Source organism: Bombina bombina, chromosome 1 (assembly GCF_027579735.1).
Source record: "Bombina bombina isolate aBomBom1 chromosome 1, aBomBom1.pri, whole genome shotgun sequence".
Taxonomy (NCBI): domain Eukaryota; kingdom Metazoa; phylum Chordata; class Amphibia; order Anura; family Bombinatoridae; genus Bombina; species Bombina bombina.
The window spans coordinates 1266664775-1266684935 of NC_069499.1; the positions used below are offsets into that span (position 1 = coordinate 1266664775).

At 41.0% G+C, this 20161-nt stretch overlaps 1 non-coding gene across 1 annotated transcript; it reads right to left on the minus strand.

The window, feature by feature from the left end:
- Nucleotides 1–64: 64 nt before the first annotated feature.
- Nucleotides 65–137, minus strand: TRNAM-CAU (transfer RNA methionine (anticodon CAU)). The gene has a single exon. It is a non-coding gene; the product is annotated as a tRNA-Met (tRNA).
- Nucleotides 138–20161: the final 20024 nt, after the last annotated feature.

Sequence of the window (20161 nt, forward strand, 5' to 3'; positions counted from 1 at the left end):
GGATTCCTTTTTAGTACAGCTTTGGGTGGGGGGGGCAGTAGATCGGAACAATAATAAATTAATGTGCCCCGTGTGAGGATCGAACTCACGACCTTCAGATTATGAGACTGACGCGCTACCTACTGCGCTAACGAGGCTCTGAGAAATCTTTGTGAAATAAAGCTGATGAGGGTTGGTATAATGATGCAATTTTGTATTTTTCATTAAAAAATAATTTAATAATATTATTTTCCCCTCTCTCTCTCTCTCTCTCTCTCTCTCTCTCAAGAAAAAAACTCAGATACATTTATTTGCTTTATTCTGTATAGATTAACTATTTGGTGTAACTAATTGTAGCCAAATAAACCTGAAATGTGTGCTCATATATATGAACCTATTATAATTTAAAATGATCAAATAGTGTGTATAACATACATTTTAAAGAAATGTATCAAAATTGAATTGAAAACTGTGAGATAATATATTAGGATGATTTGTTATAATTTGTGAGCATGAGAGGTCAACAAAGTAAAGGTAAAGTTTTCTGAAAATGTGTGCTCATATATATGAACCTATTATAATTTAAAATGATCAAATAGTGTGTATAACATACATTTTAAAGAAATGTATCAAAATTGAATTGAAAACTGTGAGATAATATATTAGTATGATTTGTTATAATTTGTGAGCATGAGAGGTCAACAAAGTAAAGGTAAAGTTTTCTTAATTTGACAACGTCAATGCATCAATTAATAGTAGAAGAAGCTAATCGCTAAGTTTATTTTAATATTCTTTTAATATTTTGATAGTTTTTAAATATATATATTTGCTTACCGTTTCCATGAAAACTCTTCCCAACCACTACTTCTCTAAAGCACGTTTACGATGATCGTCACTAATCCGCATGCGCAAATCAGCAAATTCTCCAGCTACTGCGCAAGCGATACTCTGAAATCCGTGAAAGCAGATGACGTAATGGGGGTATTCATAATAAAATCGCGAAACTGGAGTGCGCTTTGATTCCAATATGGATAATAAAACTATAGCGCATGCGCAGTTTAAAAAGCAGGCAGGTGACGTAGTTTGAAGGCTGCCTGACAGAATTTCAATTGGATGTTTTCAGAACGTGATCCAGTAAAAAAAAAAAAAAAATGGGTTGAATTGACTAAGCTTAAAAAATAGTTTGATTACGGCGATAACTTCATTTACCGATAACTTTGAAAAACTTGTTGAATTAAAGTCGTATTTATTTGGGACAAAGAATGTAATTCCAGATCATCAAATAGGTAACTTTACCTTCACTTTAATAGCACTAAAATAGCAGAAAAACTTGCTAAGTTCTACAGGGTGTAGGGGATGGGTGTATATTTAGAAAAAGAATCTCATAAGATAAGCATGTTTAGCATTGATGCCCAAAATACAGCTATCATTGAACCTAGATGGCCATAATACAATTTAACCCCATCACTGCTAAGCCTTTTTACATCCCTTGTTTTTTTTTTGCTTAAAGGGACAGTATACTGTAAAATAGTTTTTCCCTTAATGTGTTTACAATTGCTTTTTTTTTACCAACTGCAGAGTAAAAAAAGGATGAAAATTAGCTTTTTAAGGTTTATTTGTGTATATTATAGCTCTTATTTTGTGTTTTGAAGCCACAACCTAATAAGATGGGTTGAGCTTGTATGTATAATCTGATCTCATTACTGTATCACATTGTATACATATACATGTTTCTTTATCTTATATCTGTCCATAAAACAATCACCAGTACTTGGAGAGAACAATGGAAAACCAACATTTTATTACCTTATCTCTGCTATATCCCACTGGGAGTGTAATTTCTTCTGCTGGCTGTGTTTACAAAGCTTATCTATAGCTTGGACCTGCGGCCACAAACTTTCAGAATAGGTGGGGATACCCCAGGCTAAATCAACTATTTCAAATGCCAATATAAGGGTAAAGGAGTTACCTGTAAACAAATTAAAGGAAATAAAAATTTTGTGTAAACTGTTCCTTTAAATTGAAACAGTATTGTAAGTCATATTTCATTGAGTGACCCACACACATAATATATTATTCTTTTTTCAACAGGCTTATCAGATTCAGAATTTACCATTATAGTTACCTTTTTACTGCATATGTGAAGGCTGCAACAAAAATATTTTAAAAAAATGCATATTTTTGTTGAGATTTTAGTAAATAAGGCTGATACTGTAATCACTTAACTAAACTGTTGTCAATGCTATCCAAATTTGAGGGGCAACAGGCTTTTTGGGAGTTTGACACAAAGGTACCCCTTTTGGTACCCCTTTTTATTCTAAGTAGAAATAAAAGAAAAAAAAATCTAATTGGTGATCACGGTCTTGTACACTATAAATTAAACTTTACTGGGGGTCTATAAACATTTAAAAAAATGTATGTGTCCCTAAAAATCCAATCTCCAGTAAAACCCAATGTATTTACTTTATAAACATTATCTTTTTAATTTTGAAGGGGGCGTGGTGTTTTCAAGACCACCACCATTTGAAAAAACAGCAAATTCTCTTTCAAATGAGGGGGCTTGATTGTCTTCAGCTACTTGATTCTGCACTTTTGCAACATCACCAGAAGTTTGTAGTAACGTCAAGGGGATTCTCACAGAAGCCATGGGAATGCCGCCCACTAGGCCACAAATGATGTCTGTAGTTAGGGTCAATGAAAACAGCTTCATATCTGCGATCACCCTTCAGGCCGCAATGAGCATGAGCATCAAAGCGGTTAAGAACATTGCATACTATTCATTTCAGATATATAAATCACAATTAACTTGAACTGCCGAACAGGAGCCTATTTTGCCTTAAGCTATCTAACCTAGGGCAACAGGATTAACCGAGGCAACACATTTTGAAGGGTATTTTTATTGAATGATGCCATCCCACTGCAACACTGTCTAAATATTATATTTAGACAAAATCAATATATGTGACAGTGCCACTCCTTTAAAATATCACTTTAGTGTGGGAGATCTAGCATAAAAATGACAATAGAGACGTTTCAGATCAAAGCTTATTATTAGTTATTTGTAGAGCGCCAACAAATTCCATAGAGCTATAAGCATAGGCATGAGAAGCAAGGGAACATTTATAGGGCTCAAGTGGGTAGAGGGCCCTGCCAAGAGTTTCACTGGTGTTGTAGTCAGCTCTCGTGAAGGTGACCTACAAACAGCTGGGCTCATTAGCTTAAGGGGGTTCTAGGGGATTACAAAGTAGGAGAGACGTATGTTGTATGCATCCCTGAACAGTAGAATCTTTAAGTTGTGCTTGAAACTTTTAAAGCTAGGAGAGAGTCTTGTGGAGCGAGGCAGAGTTCCACAAAATAGGGACCAGTCTGCAGAAGTCCTGTAGATGGGAATGTGAGAAGGTAACAAGAGAGAAGGAGAGGAGGGAGGTCGTGAGCAGAGCGAAGGGGGAGGGAGAGTATCTAGAGACAAGGTCTGAGATATAGGGGGAGAGGAGTGCAATTGAGGGTCTTGTATGTCAGAGTAAAAATTTTGTGTTTAATTCTGGAGGCTAGAGGAAGCCAGTGAAGGGATTGGCGGAGAGGTGTAGCAGATGAAGAGTGACATATAAGGAAGATGAGCCTGGCAGAAGCATTCATTATGGATTGTAAAGGAGCTAGGGAGACCAGAGAGGATGGAGTTGCAGTAGTTAAGGCGGTAAAGAATGAGAGAGTGGATTAAAATCTTAGTTGTGTCTTGTGTGAGGAAATGTTGAAGTTTGGAGATGTTTTTTAAGGTGGAAGCAGCAGGAATTGGCCAAAGACTGACTGTGAGGAGTTAAAGAAAGATCTGAGTGAAGTGTGACCCCAAGACATTGGGCTTGTGTGGTTGGGATAATGATGTATTTGTCAACAGTTGTAGAAAAATGGGGGGTGGAGAGTTTGGAAGAAGTGGGGAAAATAAGGAGCTCAATTTTGGAGAGATTTAGCTTAAGGTAGTGAGAGAACATCCAGGGTGAGATATGAGAAAGACAGTTAGTGACACACGTTAGGAAGGGGATAGGTCTGTTTTTGAGAGGTAAGTTTGGGTGTCATCAGCATACAATTTATATTAAAACCTGTGGGACTTTAATAAGAAACCTAATGATAACGTATAGATTTAGAAAAGAAGGGGACGAAGGACTGAGTCTTGTGGTACCCCAACAGAAAGTGGTAAAGGGGCAGAGTATGCACCAGAGAAGGCTAAACTAATGGCATGGTCAGATAGGTACGAACAAAACCACAAGAGGGTTGTGTCACAATTGCCAAAGTATTGGAGGGTTTGGAGCAAGAGGGTGGTCAACAGTATCAAAGGCTGCAGACAGATCACGGAGGATTATCAGAGAGAAGTGGCCTTTTGATTTTGCTGTAAAAAGGTTGTTGGTAACCTTAACGTTTGCTGTCTCTGTGGTGTTTTGGGGGCAAAGGAGGGACATTAATGTAAGAAAATGTGATATACGTGTATATATTAAATTCTCAAGATGTTTTTAGGCAAGGGGGAGTTGGTAAATAGGGCAGTAGTTGGATAGGGTGGTAGTTGGATGGGGAGGTTGGATTAAGAGAGGAATTAATTTAAGTAGATGTCAGAAATGTCTTTGAATATCTAGAGAGAACAGGGTCTGAGAGTTCTGAAAGTTGTAGCATGTAGGATACATGGAGCAATGTTTGTAACATTGTATATACCCCACAGAGTTTAGATCTCTACATTCTAGCACTAGATTGTACGTTATTGTACTGAATTTCCAAAAGAGTGAAAAGTGCTGAGAAAACAGGAGCAAACCATGCAGTCAGTGTATCACTGACATTAAAGGGACACTCAAAGCAAAATAAACGTTTATGATTCAGAAAGAGCATGCAGTTTTAAGACCCTTTCCAATTTACTTCCATTATCAAATTTTGCACAGTCTTTTTATATGCACACTTTCTGTGGAACAAGATCCTACTGAGCATGTGTACAAGCTCACAGGGTATACGTATACTAGTCTGTGATTGACTGATGTCTGTCACATGATACAGAGGGGCATCAAATAGGAGAAAAAAATAATTTGCCAGAAATAAAATCTACTGCATATTTGAAATTCAGAGTAAGTGCTATTGCATTGTCTTTCAATTATCCACTTGTTAATTATGTAATTCTACTGCATTTAGTGGTCCTTTAAGTTGTTATTGTAAAATAGTTTTGTTTTAAGACCCATCAACCAAAGTATTTTTCATTTTAGTAAATGTAATGGATATGTATACATATTATACAACTAATGACCATGCTGCTGTATTTCACACTGGACAGTCACATATGAAAGCAGTATTTGTTAACTTCATGACTCTCACACCCTCTGCTGGTCATTAATACTCCTGTGTGCATGCAGAGTGTGTTAAAATAGACCAATGCAAAACCTTTCTATTGTTTAAAATTGTGAGAAATAAATGATATATATTATAAATAAATAAATTATACATACATACACACACATTATGTACATATATATATATATATATTTTTTTTTTTTATTTTTTTTTTAAATATATTATCTTTACAGAACTGCTTCTGTTCTTGCATGAAAATGTAAACATTAAAAAAAAAGTCTCTCTCTAGTAAAAGCAAAAATAAGCCATGGGAAACAATGCACGTAAGGCTGTTTAACAACTAGGAAACTATGTAAAAATCTGGTGCATACTTCCCAAAATTTGTGGCTGGATATTAGGGGACTCAGGAGGTTGATGGGGGCCGTCACAATTTTGTGGGTGGAGGTCAGATCATAGGTGGTTAGTGGGCGGGGTTGTGGGTGCGTGTGGTTGGTAAGTAGTTGTTACTGGTCAGTTTGTGGGCGTGTCTGGGTATTCCATGTGTGGGGCCAAGGGAAATTCTGCAAGTAGCGACATATGACTATTGCAGAGGGACAGAGCTCAGAATCAGAGACTTGACCCTCTCAGAGAGAGGCAGTTGGGATGCCTGCAGATGTTCTGATTTTGAACTTGAATTGTCTTTTTTTTTTTTTTTTTAAACTCTAAACAAACTAGTGAAATCCAGTTTGCACAGCTCTTCTAACAGACTGGAATATACCCAACTAAAAGCATCTTGTGATAGTTGTATAGTAAGTTTAAAAAAAAAAAATCCTTATGTAAAAAATAATAATAATTACAACATTTTATGTATGCTGGGATGTAAAGGGGCCAATGCATTAATGGTTTTAGAAACAACATTAAAATGTAAAACGCTACAGAATAGAGCTATTTTATATTTGCATGTTATTGAAGGGGGGTCATTTAAAAAGATAATTCATGGGGATGAATCCATACAGCAGCCTAGGGAAGATACATATAATTGATCACTTGTGTCCAGTAGGGCCTAATCCCCTCACAGTCCCACCATATATGACCCTCTCCTTCATACTCTCAAGCACTCAACAAACATAAGGAGGGGTACATGGGATAAAGACAATTTTGTGTGAGATACCATCTCATTAATATATTGAAGTTTGTTTCTACAGGGAGTGCAGAATTATTAGGCAAGTTGTATTTTTGAGGATTAATTTTATTATTGAACAACAACCATGTTCTCAATGAACCCAAAAAACTCATTAATATCAAAGCTGAATAGTTTTGGAAGTAGTTTTTAGTTTGTTTTTAGTTTTAGCTATTTTAGGGGGATATCTGTGTGTGCAGGTGACTATTACTGTGCATAATTATTAGGCAACTTAACAAAAAACAAATATATACCCATTTCAATTATTTATTTTTACCAGTAAAACCAATATAACATCTCAACATTCACAAATATACATTTCTGACATTCAAAAACAAAACAAAAACAAATCAGTGACCAATATAGCCACCTTTCTTTGCAAGGACACTCAAAAGCCTGCCATCCATGGATTCTGTCAGTGTTTTGATCTGTTCACCATCAACATTGCGTGCAGCAGCAACCACAGCCTCCCAGACACTGTTCAGAGAGGTGTACTGTTTTCCCTCCTTGTAAATCTCACATTTGATGATGGACCACAGGTTCTCAATGTGGTTCAGATCAGGTGAACAAGGAGGCCATGTCATTAGATTTTCTTCTTTTATACCCTTTCTTGCCAGCCACGCTGTGGAGTACTTGGACGCGTGTGATGGAGCATTGTCCTGCATGAAAATCATGTTTTTCTTGAAGGATGCAGACTTCTTCCTGTACCACTGCTTGAAGAAGGTGTCTTCCAGAAACTGGCAGTAGGACTGGGAGTTGAGCTTGACTCCATCCTCAACCCGAAAAGGCCCCACAAGCTCATCTTTGATAATACCAGCCCAAACCAGTACTCCACCTCCACCTTGCTGGCGTCTGAGTCGGACTGGAGCTCTCTGCCCTTTACAAATCCAGCCACGGGCCCATCCATCTGGCCCATCAAGACTCACTCTCATTTCATCAGTCCATAAAACCTTAGAAAAATCAGTCTTGAGATATTTCTTGGCCCAGTCTTGACGTTTCAGCTTGTGTGTCTTGTTCAGTGGTGGTCGTCTTTCAGCCTTTCTTACCTTGGCCATGTCTCTGAGTATTGCACACCTTGTGCTTTTGGGCACTCCAGTGATGTTGCAGCTCTGAAATATGGCCAAACTGGTGGCAAGTGGCATCTTGGCAGCTGCACGCTTGACTTTTCTCAGTTCATGGGCAGTTATTTTGCGCCTTGGTTTTTCCACACGCTTCTTGCGACCCTGTTGACTATTTTGAATGAAACGCTTGATTGTTCGATGATCACGCTTCAGAAGCTTTGCAATTTTAAGAGTGCTGCATCCCTCTGCAAGATATCTCACTATTTTTGACTTTTCTGAGCCTGTCAAGTCCTTCTTTTGACCCATTTTGCCAAAGGAAAGGAAGTTGCCTAATAATTATGCACACCTGATATAGGGTGTTGATGTCATTAGACCACACCCCTTCTCATTACAGAGATGCACATCACCTAATATGCTTAATTGGTAGTAGGCTTTCGAGCCTATACAGCTTGGAGTAAGACAACATGCATAAAGAGGATGATGTGGTCAAAATACTCATTTACCTAATAATTCTGCACACAGTGTAATACAGAAGCAGAGATAGAGGATTATTTAGTGGATAAGAAAATCTTATTACATTGTTCTTTAGCAAAAGTTATGTTAAGTTTCCAAGAGGAAGTAAAAGATGGAAGAGATTGGGCTATAATATCTACTAGGATTTTATAGGAGATAGAGATCAATCCTCTTGTCAAGGCTGTTTTGAGCATTGAGTTTAAAATGAGATTTGTGGTCTGATCAGATTGCTGTTGTCAGAATGTGTGAAAATAAAATAGTGTAAGGAAGTAGGATAACAAAGAATTAAAAGAATGTGGAAACGCATATTTGAATTCCGTGAAGGTTTTAAGTGATTCTCTACTGAGCACTCAGAAGACTGGAACATGAGTGACAATCTCATCTGCATTTATGCCATTTATAAAGGCCTAGATTAGAAGCGAAGCGCAAAAATATTAGCGATACTGAGCGCTAATGCCACTCAAGTGAAATCACTTGTGCTCTTATTCTTGTGCTCACGTTACAAATTGAAGGTAAAATGGTGATGTTAGACTGTGCAAGCGGGCTGTCTATCCTTGTGGGCTCACTGTTTTTATATATGCAGGCACTTTTGTTCAGTTTAGTGCAGGCACTCTAACATTTGTACTGCACGCTGTTTCAATGCTGTTAATGTTTATGTTTTATGTGTGCTATCGAAGTATGTTATTTTAACTCAGGCTTTATTACTCCTTTACTCTAGTGTGCTGTTAGCGCAGGCGCTATTATGTTCTTCTGTGTTCCAGACCTCATTTGTGATTAGCACGTTTTTTTCCTTTGATAAAGCCGCACAGATTAAATGTCAAGGGGGTTGTATTGGACAATAGGGTCTATATTTTTTTAAATTACTTACAGAGTATCTGGCGTTACCTCGGACACCATATTGCTACAGTTGCAAATACAATTTTTTTATTTTTTTTCCAAATGTTTTTATTGAAGTCAAAAGATGTCAAATACAATGATTAAAAGGCAGTTACAGTTCAAGTGAGTTACAACAGGTATGCTGACAAAAATGTGATATCTTTGACCAAGTATACACGTGTAAAACAAGTATATAAATAAAACGATCAGTAATTAGTCTTGTGTATCATGACCAATCTCCTCATATACATTTTATGTCAGGAAAGTGAAGGTAGGGGCAAAAGGAGGAGGTACTCAACTAAGCAATAATTCCTTCTAGGTCTCACTTATAGGTCGTAAACTCAGTATGATAAAATGAAAAGAATGGATTTTAAATATGATTTGGTAGTACGAGGGGGATATTTAAGTACCCCCTGAAATTCACTTATATGTTTAGAGTGGAGGGAGGGGAGGCAGGAGAGTTAGGGGGGAATGGGGGGGGGAGAATACAGAGAGTGAGGGGGTGATGTAAGCCTAGAGAAGCATCTCTACGTGCAAGTCGCTTACTAAGGGGAAGAGGTGGATTCAGCAGTCAAGTGTCCTGAGCAGATACAGGGAGTGCAGAATTATTAGGCAAGTTGTATTTTTGAGGATTAATTTTATTATTGAACAACAACCATGTTCTCAATGAACCCAAAAAACTCATTAATATCAAAGCTGAATAGTTTTGGAAGTAGTTTTTAGTTTGTTTTTAGTTATAGCTATTTTAGGGGGATATCTGTGTGTGCAGGTGACTATTACTGTGCATAATTATTAGGCAACTTAACAAAAAACAAATATATACCCATTTCAATTATTTATTTTTACCAGTGAAACCAATATAACATCTCAACATTCACAAATATACATTTCTGACATTCAAAAACAAAACAAAAACAAATCAGTGACCAATATAGCCACCTTTCCTTGCAAGGACACTCAAAAGCCTGCCATCCATGGATTCTGTCAGTGTTTTGATCTGTTCACCATCAACATTGCGTGCAACAGCAACCACAGCCTCCCAGACACTGTTCAGAGAGGTGTACTGTTTTCCCTCCTTGTAAATCTCACATTTGATGATGGACCACAGGTTCTCAATGGGGTTCAGATCAAGTGAACAAGGAGGCCATGTCATTAGATTTTCTTCTTTTATACCCTTTCTTGCCAGCCACGCTGTGGAGTACTTGGACGCGTGTGATGGAGCATTGTCCTGCATGAAAATCATGTTTTTCTTGAAGGATGCAGACTTCTTCCTGTGCCACTGCTTGAAGAAGGTGTCTTCCAGAAACTGGCAGTAGGACTGGGAGTTGAGCTTGACTCCATCCTCAACCCGAAAAGGCCCCACAAGCTCATCTTTGATGATACCAGCCCAAACCAGTACTCCACCTCCACCTTGCTGGCGTCTGAGTCGGACTGGAGCTCTCTGCCCTTTACCAATCCAGCCACGGGCCCATCCATCTGGCCCATCAAGATTCACTCTCATTTCATCAGTCCATAAAACCTTAGAAAAATCAGTCTTGAGATATTTCTTGGCCCAGTCTTGACGTTTCAGCTTGTGTGTCTTGTTCAGTGGTGGTCGTCTTTCAGCCTTTCTTACCTTGGCCATGTCTGTGAGTATTGCACACCTTGTGCTTTTGGGCACTCCAGTGATGTTGCAGCTCTGAAATATGGCCAAACTGGTGGCAAGTGGCATCTTGGCAGCTGCACGCTTGACTTTTCTCAGTTCATGGGCAGTTATTTTGCGCCTTGGTTTTTCCACACGCTTCTTGCGACCCTGTTGACTATTTTGAATGAAACGCTTGATTGTTCGATGATCACGCTTCAGAAGCTTTGCAATTTTAAGAGTGCTGCATCCCTCTGCAAGATATCTCACTATTTTTGACTTTTCTGAGCCTGTCAAGTCCTTCTTTTGACCCATTTTGCCAAAGGAAAGGAAGTTGCCTAATAATTATGCACACCTTATATAGGGTGTTGATGTCATTAGACCACACCCCTTCTCATTACAGAGATGCACATCACCTAATATGCTTAATTAGTAGAAGGCTTTCGAGCCTATACAGCTTGGAGTAAGACAACATGCATAAAGAGGATGATGTGGTCAAAATACTCATTTGCCTAATAATTCTGCACTCCCTGTATGTTTGGCTTCCAGTCAGTATCATATTGTTCTATCCAGTCTGCCCAGTGCAAATACAATTTTTGTAGGCTGTCATAAAATATTGCTCCACATCAGTACCAACAAAACTTATGTTATAACATAAACCTTAGAGCGCAGTGCAGAATTAAAAGATAATGTTTATACTTCAATCAATGGGACTTCATTTTATGAAGCCGTAAGTGACTAGATATAGCACAAATATCAGTATTAACCAAATTGGCTATGAAACATTCAAGCCGCAGATATCATGTTTAGATGCCTACCAGGAAGCCAGCATATATCACTGCTTATTGCGGAATAGTGTGACTGAAATTAACATGAATAGTGCGCACGTATACTGCAAACACATTGAGGCCACCCTATATTTTTTGTTTACACAGTTTCAAATTCACACACATGTATGAGTGCATACATTTTATATTAAAGTGAAGGTAAACTTTGATGAATGAAAGCCCATTTTTTAAAAATACTATTAAAAACAGGGGCACTTTCATTCATCAAAGTTTAGAAGGCAGCCGTTTTGATTAAAAACTTACCTCTCTTCTTTGCACAGCCAGAGCAGCTTACCCCACCCGGAGATCCTCTCTTCACACGTCATCAATTACTAATTCAGCTTCCTCCAATAATGGCATGGCCTCAGGCAATGACTACCCTGGGGGGAAAGCCGTGATTGGAGGAAGCTGGATTAGTCATTGATGACGTGTGAAGAGGATCTCCGTGTGGGGGAAGCTGCTCTGGCTGTGAAAAAAACAAAGGTAGTTTTTAATCAAAACGGCTGCCTTCTAAACTTTGATGAATGAAAGTGCCCCTGTTTTTAATAATAGTTTAAAAAAAACGGGTTTTAATTCATTAAAGTTTACCTTCACTTTAACAAGGATCTGGGCCAGTTGCCAGATAAATGTATCGAATATAAAAATTGGGAATCATACAGCAATAACCTAGGGCACTCTATAATTATCAAATACAAAGTTTATATTGATACGGTTACTTTTGAGGATGATTATTTACAATGTGAACTAGTTCCAAAAGATTTATATATATATCATTCAATCTGAAATGATATGATATACTAACCAACCAGCTCGGTTTCATGTCTTTTGGCTGTTGTATGGGGGATGGGTGATCATATAGGACTTTTATTAAATTGTTAATAACTCAAAAACTAAACAAAATAGAATAGAGATTTAAACAATACAAACCGGCACAAACGCAGCACTAACCAACCACCCTGTTGTAGGGGGGCTGGGTCACATTTGGTGACCTTTATTTAATTGGTAATAACTCAAAAAATAATTGATAGTATCTTAAAAATAGAAGCGGAACAAATCTTAATTTTTATGTACCAAAACATTTGTGATGATTGTAGGGGGGCCAGCTTCGCACAGCCGATTCTACCTATCCATGATAAGCCTAGAGAGCGAGGAGGAGAAGGAAGATGTAAATATTTCAGAAAACAAAGAGATCTTATATTCATTGAAGCCTACTTAATACCTTCCATAGTTTGATCACATCTGGTTTCACATGCTAGGAGTCTTATGGTTACAATGAATAGCAGAGAGATCCCATCCAACCTTGCCTAGTATCGTTAACAATCGGAAAGCCATCTTAGTACATTTATGAATAAAGGGAATAGAAAAGCCGAAATGTTACAAGGTTGTGGCCATGAATGAGAGTGACCTCTATGCATGGATTAATTTTATACCTCTAGGGGGGGGGGGGGGGAATCCAGGCGGCAACCATGACTGGTCGCACTTCTGCAAGCTGCTCCAGCTTTCCTGTGCTATCTACCAGATATCATCCTCTATATGAAGTATTCAGTATTGAGATTGGCATATCTTAAATCTACTAACGAAAACTTATCCAGCGAGAGCCCGGAGCTACTTTGAAGCGGTGGCCTATAACATCAACCACGTGAAATACCCCCCCGGCAGGATGCTTTCCAGCTCCTGTCGTTAGTTAGCACTGTGAGTGCATTCATAATATCCTGTCCAGTGTGCTGACCTGACGATCTACATAGAAGATCAACATGGACATGACAAGTGCCAATACCATTTTACAAGTGCTGTGCAATCTTCTCTCAGTTCACTATGCGGCCTTAAAAGAAAAGATGACTGTAGCATTTAACCACAGAGTTTTCAAAGAACCCCAACAAACTACTCCAGCCAGGCCTGTTTCGGCGATGCACTTGGGCGGTAGTGCTCCGGGGCCCCAACGCTATAGGCCTACCCTTGTCAAAAAGGATAAATCATTCACTACCACAGGGCCTGTGACTGGTGATGAGGCCATCGCAGATGTAAAAACCGTATGGATTACCGTCGGCTGTACAGCCGATGCAGGGCACAGCAAAGGAGACACAGTAGTGACCCAATCAGCCTTTCAACTTACCGGGGAACACATAAATAAGAGAGCCCCTGCTGAGCATTCATCCAGATATCACGGAGGTACATGGGCACAAACACAAAGCTCCTTAGTGACTTTACAACTTTTGAAAACCCCTTGTTGTACAGATATGCGGTTGTTCAATTGGGACTCTATTCAGGAACAGGGACGCTATCCTTTTACCATTACCTATTTAAGGCTTAGACTTTGGGCGACCCGGCAACTAACTGGTAAAAATTACTAACTGGTAAAAATTACTATGTCAGGGGGACTCGCACTGGAGTTGGTTAAACTTGTTCCTTGCCGTGTATAAACAGACTCACGTTGAATATTTTATTTGCATTTACAGTTTTGTTTGTGTGTTCCTCTGTTATAACCCTTAGTTAGCAGGTTAAAAATCTGACCACTGATTCTTAACCTGCTAATAAAACTCTAGTGTAATTTCTTAATCCCCCCAGACTTCGCTGACTGGGGTGATTGACAGCGCTTGCTCATGCATGATTAGCTGCATGGGAGAAGGGGGTGTCAATGTACAAGCGGTTGCTTGTGCAATGACAAATGCGAGCAGCGTATTGCTGCTCACTAGCCACAATGCCAGGCGGACAGAGGTGGAGAAGTCTGCCATTTTCCACCTGGCTCTTAGTAAATCTAGCCCATAGTCTAGTCTGGAAAAGTAATTAGAAGGTAAGGAGAAGAAGGTGTAGTCCCTTTGTGTGGGATGTATAGTGTGCCAGATGTCGACTGACTCGCACTGCACATTTGGACCAAAGTGTCCCGCAAGTTATGGCTGCTCCTGTTTCCGCTGCTGCACCTATGCCTACCAGAAGCATTTCCGGTTCTGCACCTCTACCTCAGCGATATGGAGGCGATCCTATTCAGTGTTTTTGAACCAGGTGGGCATTTACTTTCAGATGTTACCTCAGGTGTTTCCCTCTGACAGAGCTAAGGTGGGATTTCTCATCTCGTTACTCTCTGACACAGCTCTTGCCTGGGCTAATCCCTTGTGGGAGACAAATAAACCTGTGATTTCAAATTACCCTGAATTTGTGGCCTCCTTTTGAAGGGTATTTGATGTTCCGGCTCGCTCCTCCTCTGCTGCTAAACGACTCATGTCCATTCAGCAAGGTACAAGATCTGTTGCTCAGTATGCTATTGAGTTCCGTATGCTTCATGGGCTCTCTGATGCGATTAAAGACAAAGTTGCTGCCAGAGATTTACCAGAGCATCTCGAGGCATTGGTGTCTTTTTTTTATCCTAATTGACATCAGACTCAGAGAGAGGCCCTCTTTCAAGGAGCGCTTGCGGAAGCCTCCTGTTCCATTGTCTCCTACGTGTTCGTTCCCACCTATGCCTCCCTTTCCTCCCATTCCTCCTGGTCCCGAGTCACCAGGTACTGCTGAGCTGATGCAGTTGGGATTCACGCATCTCTCCACGGCGGAGAGGGCCTTTAGGAGGAGGGAGGGGCTCTGCCTCTATTGTGGGTTACAGGGCCACCTTTTGAAGACTTGTCCTACATGGCCGGGAAACGCTCACACCTAAGGTCCTGTCGGGGGCAGACCTTGGGTGGTTTATCCTCGACCCCGGAACCGCTTAAGGAGAAACCTTTGGTCACGGTTGTCCTTTCCTGGGTGGACTCCTCCATAGTCACTCAGGCTCTTGTTGACTCTGGTGCTGCAGGCTATTTCATTGACAGTGCTTTTGTATCAAAGCACTCCATTCCTGTTTTGCCTCGGTCCGTTCCGCTTGCTATTGAGGCCATTGATGGCAGGTCCCTTCAGCCCGCACTCGTTACTCACAAAACTACTCCGTTGTCCATGGCTGTTGGGGCTCTCCATTTTGAAACCCTCCAGTTCCAGGTGATAAACTCTCCGCATTTTCCGGTTGTTCTGGGTTATCCCTGGCTCCAAAAGCACAATCCCGGCGCAGGTCCGAAATTTTGTCGTGGTCCCTGCAATGTATTTCTATTTGTCTTCGGAAACCAGTTAAAGTCTTGTGCACTTCTTCGGTATCTCAATTGCTAGAGGAGTACTGAGAGCTCCTAGACGTTTTTGACAAGGTGCGTGCCGGTACGTTGCCTCCTCACCTGTCTTACGATTGTTACATAGACCTGCAACCCGGAGCCATTCCTCCTCGGGGCCGGGTGTACCCTCTGTCTGTTGCAGAGAATTGTGCTATGGAGGAGTATGTTGCTGATGCTCTGTCGCGGGGGATCATCCGCAAATCCTGCTTTCCTGCAGGGGCTGGCTTCTTCTTTGTGAAGAAAAAGGGTGGTGAGTTAAGACCATGCATCGATTATAGGGGTCTTAATCGTCTTACCATTAAGAATGCTTACCCTATTCCGCTCATTACGGAACTCTTTGACCGCCTCAAGGGAGCTACGGTCTTTACTAAACTTGATTTGAGAGGAGCGTACAATCTTGTTAGAATTAAGGAGGGCCACGAATGAAAAACAGCATTTAACACCAGGAGCGGACATTATGAGTATCTTGTAATGCCCTTTGGCCTATGTAATGCTCCTGCTGTTTTTCAAGAAGTTATTAATGATGTCCTATGAGATATGTTGCAACAGTGTGTTGTGGTGTACTTAGATGACATCCTCATACACTCACCCACACTTGAGGCTCATCGTTCTGATGTTACACGGGTTCTTCAGAGACTACGTGAGACCGGCCTGTTTTGTAAACTCAAGAAATGTGAGTTCCATCAGACTCAAGTAACCTTCCTAGGTTATGTTATCTCCGTTGCAGGGTTCTCCATGGATCCTAACAAGTTATCTGCAGTTCTGCAGTGGCCTCGCCCAGTTGGTCTTCAGTCTATTCAATGTTTTTTGGGGTGCGCCAATTACTATAGAAAGTTTATTAAAAACTTTTCTTCCTTGGTCAAACCTATCACAGACATGACCCGTAAAGAGAATGCTCCACTCCATTGGTCACCTACTGCCATTAAGGCCTTTGATAGTCTTAAGACTGCCTTTGCTGCCGCTCCAGTTCTGGCTCATCCTAACCCTGTCCTGCCTTTCGTTCTTGAGGTCGATGCATCTGAGACTGGAGTAGGTGCCCTCTTGTTTCAACGTCCTACGCCTGACGGTTCCTTGCATCCGTGTGGTTTCTTCTCTGAGAAATTGTCTCCAGCGGAGTGCAATTATGAAATTGGCGACAGGGAATTACTGGCCATAATTTTGGCACTCAAGCAATGGAGGCATCTTCTCGAGGGTACTAGCGTGCCAGTGCTCATTATTACTGACCACAAGAATTTACCTTATCTATCTGAAGCAAAACGTTTGTCGCCCCGACAGGCCAGATGGGCTCTATTTTTGTCTCGGTTTAATTATGTGATCTCCTACCTGCCTGGTAGTAAGAATGTTAGGGCTGATGCCCTCTCTCGACAATTTTCGCCTCTGTCCAAGGAGGAGTCTGTACCTACTCCTGTTATACCTCCTGATCATATTTTGGCTACCATACGTACTAATTTGACTTCTCCCTTGGGGGAGGAGATTCTGGCTGCACAAACCAATGCACCTCCTGAGAAACCTAGTGGTAAGTGTTTTGTTCCTGAGAATTATCGAACTAAACTTTTGCACGGCTTACCTAAAGCCGCAGGTCACCCAGACAAGAACCAAATGATTTGGTCTGTCACTCAACAATTCTGGTGGCAAGGTCTTCGTTCTGATGTTGCTGCGTATGTTGCCTCCTTTTCAGTTTGTGCACAGAATAAGACTCCTTGACGTCTTCCTGTGGGTCTTCTTCAACCTATTGCTAATGGTGAGCGTCCTTGGACACATCTTTCCATGGTCTTCATTGTCGAGCTCCCTGTTTCCAATGGCAATACTGTTATCCTTATGGTGGTTGACCGTTTTTCTAAAATGTCACATTGCATTCCCTTGATGAAGCTGCCTACCGCTCAGGAGCTTGCTTCAATTTTTGCCCGGGAGGTCTTCCGTTTACATGGGTTACCCAAGGAGATAGTGTCGGACCGGGGTAGCCAGTTTGTCTCCAGATTTTGGCGTTCCTTTTGTACTCAAATGGGGATCCAGCTTTCCTTCTCCTTGGCATATCCCCCTCAATCCAATGGGGCTGCGGAACGGTCTAATCAAGCTCTGAAACAGTTCCTCCGTTGCTATGTCTCAGATCACCACAATAATTGGTCTGAACTGTTACCTTGGGCAGAGTTTACTCGTAATAGTACTATTAATGCCTCCTCCAAGTTATCCCCGTTCATGGCGAATTATGGGTTTCAACCATCCTTGTTGCCCAATTCATTCATGTCTCAGGGTATTCCGGCTTTGGAGGAGCATCTCTGGCAACTCCGTTCCACGTGGGTGCAGATTCGGGATTGCCTTCACCATTCTATGCAGCGGCAAAAGTTCCAGGCTGATCGTAGGCATCTGCCCGCGCCTTCCTACCAGGTTGGTGAGAGAGTTTGGCTGTCCTCCTGCAACTTGAACCTTCGTGTGCCTTCCAATAAATTGGCTCCCCGTTATGTTGGTCCTTTTCGAATACTCCGACGGGTTAATCCTGTGGCCTACGCTCTTGACCTTCCTCCTGCTATGCGCATCTCCAATGTTTTTCATGTCTCCCTCTTGAAACCATTGATTTGTAATCGGTTTACCACTTTGTTGCCTCGTCCCCGTCCTATCTTTGTTGACAACCATGAGGAGTATGAGGTCATCAGCATTATTGACTCTCGTATGTCCAGGGGCCGTGTACAGTATTTGGTTCACTGGAGGGGCTACGGTCCGGTGGAGCGTTCTTGGGTTTCCTCCTCTGATGTTCATGCTCCCGCCCTCCTCCGTGCCTTCCATGCCCGTTTCCCCAATAAGCCTTTTGTCCTCCCGCAGGGGAGGGGTAGTTGAGGGGAGGGTACTGTCAGGGTTTTTTCCCTGTTTTGTTTGCCATGTGCTGCTGGCAGCCATTTTACTCACCTCTCTTCCTGACTATGGTGCATTGTGGGGGATACTGCTCATTTCCTGCACTTCCTTTTATGGCCAGACTGGTGTGCATCATCCGTGTGAGACAGTGATGTCATCACTTTTTATTTAAAGGGCCTCTGTTCAGTATGCTTTGCCTTTGCGTTGTCTCCGACCTGTTTGTGAGAGTTCCTGTGTATTACCTGGCTGCGTGACGTCCTTCCTGGTTCCTGATCCCTGGCTTGTTCCTGACTCTGCTGTTTTCCTTGTTGCTGATTCCAGCTCGTCTGACTATTCGCTTTGGCTCCTGACTCGGCTCGTCTGACTACCAGCTCTGGTTTTGACTCCTGGCTTGTTATTTGACTTGTGGACTTTTTATTATTTTTTCCTATTAATAAAGGTGTGATTATTTTTGCACTTCTCGTCTCAGACTGATTCCTGGCACCCTGACAGCAATTTGATGCAGTTTGCGGCGTATGGTCTGAGCACTGACAGGCTGACCCCTCACTCCTTCAACCTCTGCAGCAATACTGGCAGCACTCATACGTCTATTTACCAAAGACAACCTCTGGATATGACGCTGAGCATGTGCACTCAACTTCTTTGGTCGACCATGGTGAGACCTGTTCTGAGTGGAACCTGTCCTGTGAAACCGCTGTATGATCTTGCCCACCATGCTGCAACTCAGTTTTAGGGTCTTGGCAATCTTCTAATAGCCTAGGCCATCTTTATGTAGAGCAACAATTCTTTTTTTTCAGATCCTCAGAGAGTTCTTTGCCATGAGGTGCCATGTTGAACTTCCACAATTATCAAGGCTTCAACAATTATCAAGGAATTTGAATGAAGTAAGAACACAAAGATGGAGTGTTTCTGTGCTATTGGTTAATAGAATGGAAATATGATGTTTTGGAAGCGTTAGTGGTGTGATTTAGGTATGAAGATTACCAGTCAGTCTCACATCAAGAGTTTAATATAATTATTTAATGTGTTCCCAATGATCCATTTTACCTTCTTAAAGGGACATGAAACCCAAACATTTTCTTTCATGATTTAATTTTTTTTCCAGTTTACTTACTATTAACACATTTACTTAATTCTCTTGGTATCATTTGTTGAAGGAGCAGCAGTGCACTACTGGTTTCTAACTGAACAATGGTAATTGGTATATATATATATATATATATATATATATATATATATATATACAGTGAGGCCCCGGTTTACGCACGACTCGGTATACGAAATTTCAGTTTACGAAATCGAAATTTGAAGAAAATTTGACTCGGTTTACGATTTTTTTTCGCAATACGAAACAAAATGCCGGTTTGCCCCCCTCGGTTTACGAATATTTTTCGCAATACGAAACCAGTGGCCCCTGTGCCCCCTGCATACTCAAGTATGATTGAATTAATGAAGTTTGGGTACCAGTGTGGAGGTGTTGGAGAGGTTTTGGAGCCATTTTGCAGTAAGTTGTTGAGCCTTTTGGAGCCATTTGCAGCAAGTTGTTAAGCCTTTTGGAGCCATTTGCAGCAAGTTGTGGAGCCTTTTGGAGACATTGGAGCCATTTGCAGCAAGTTGTTAAGCCTTTTGGAGCCTTTTGGAGCATTTTTTGGACACTTTATTTGAATTTTTCCGGACCTCCGGAACGCATTAATTGATTTTCAATGCATTCCTATGGGAAACCGTGTTTCGGTTTACGAATTTTTCGCAATACGAAACGACCCGGAGAACGAATTAAATTCGTAAACCGAGGCCTCACTGTATATATATATATATATATATATGCAGCCACT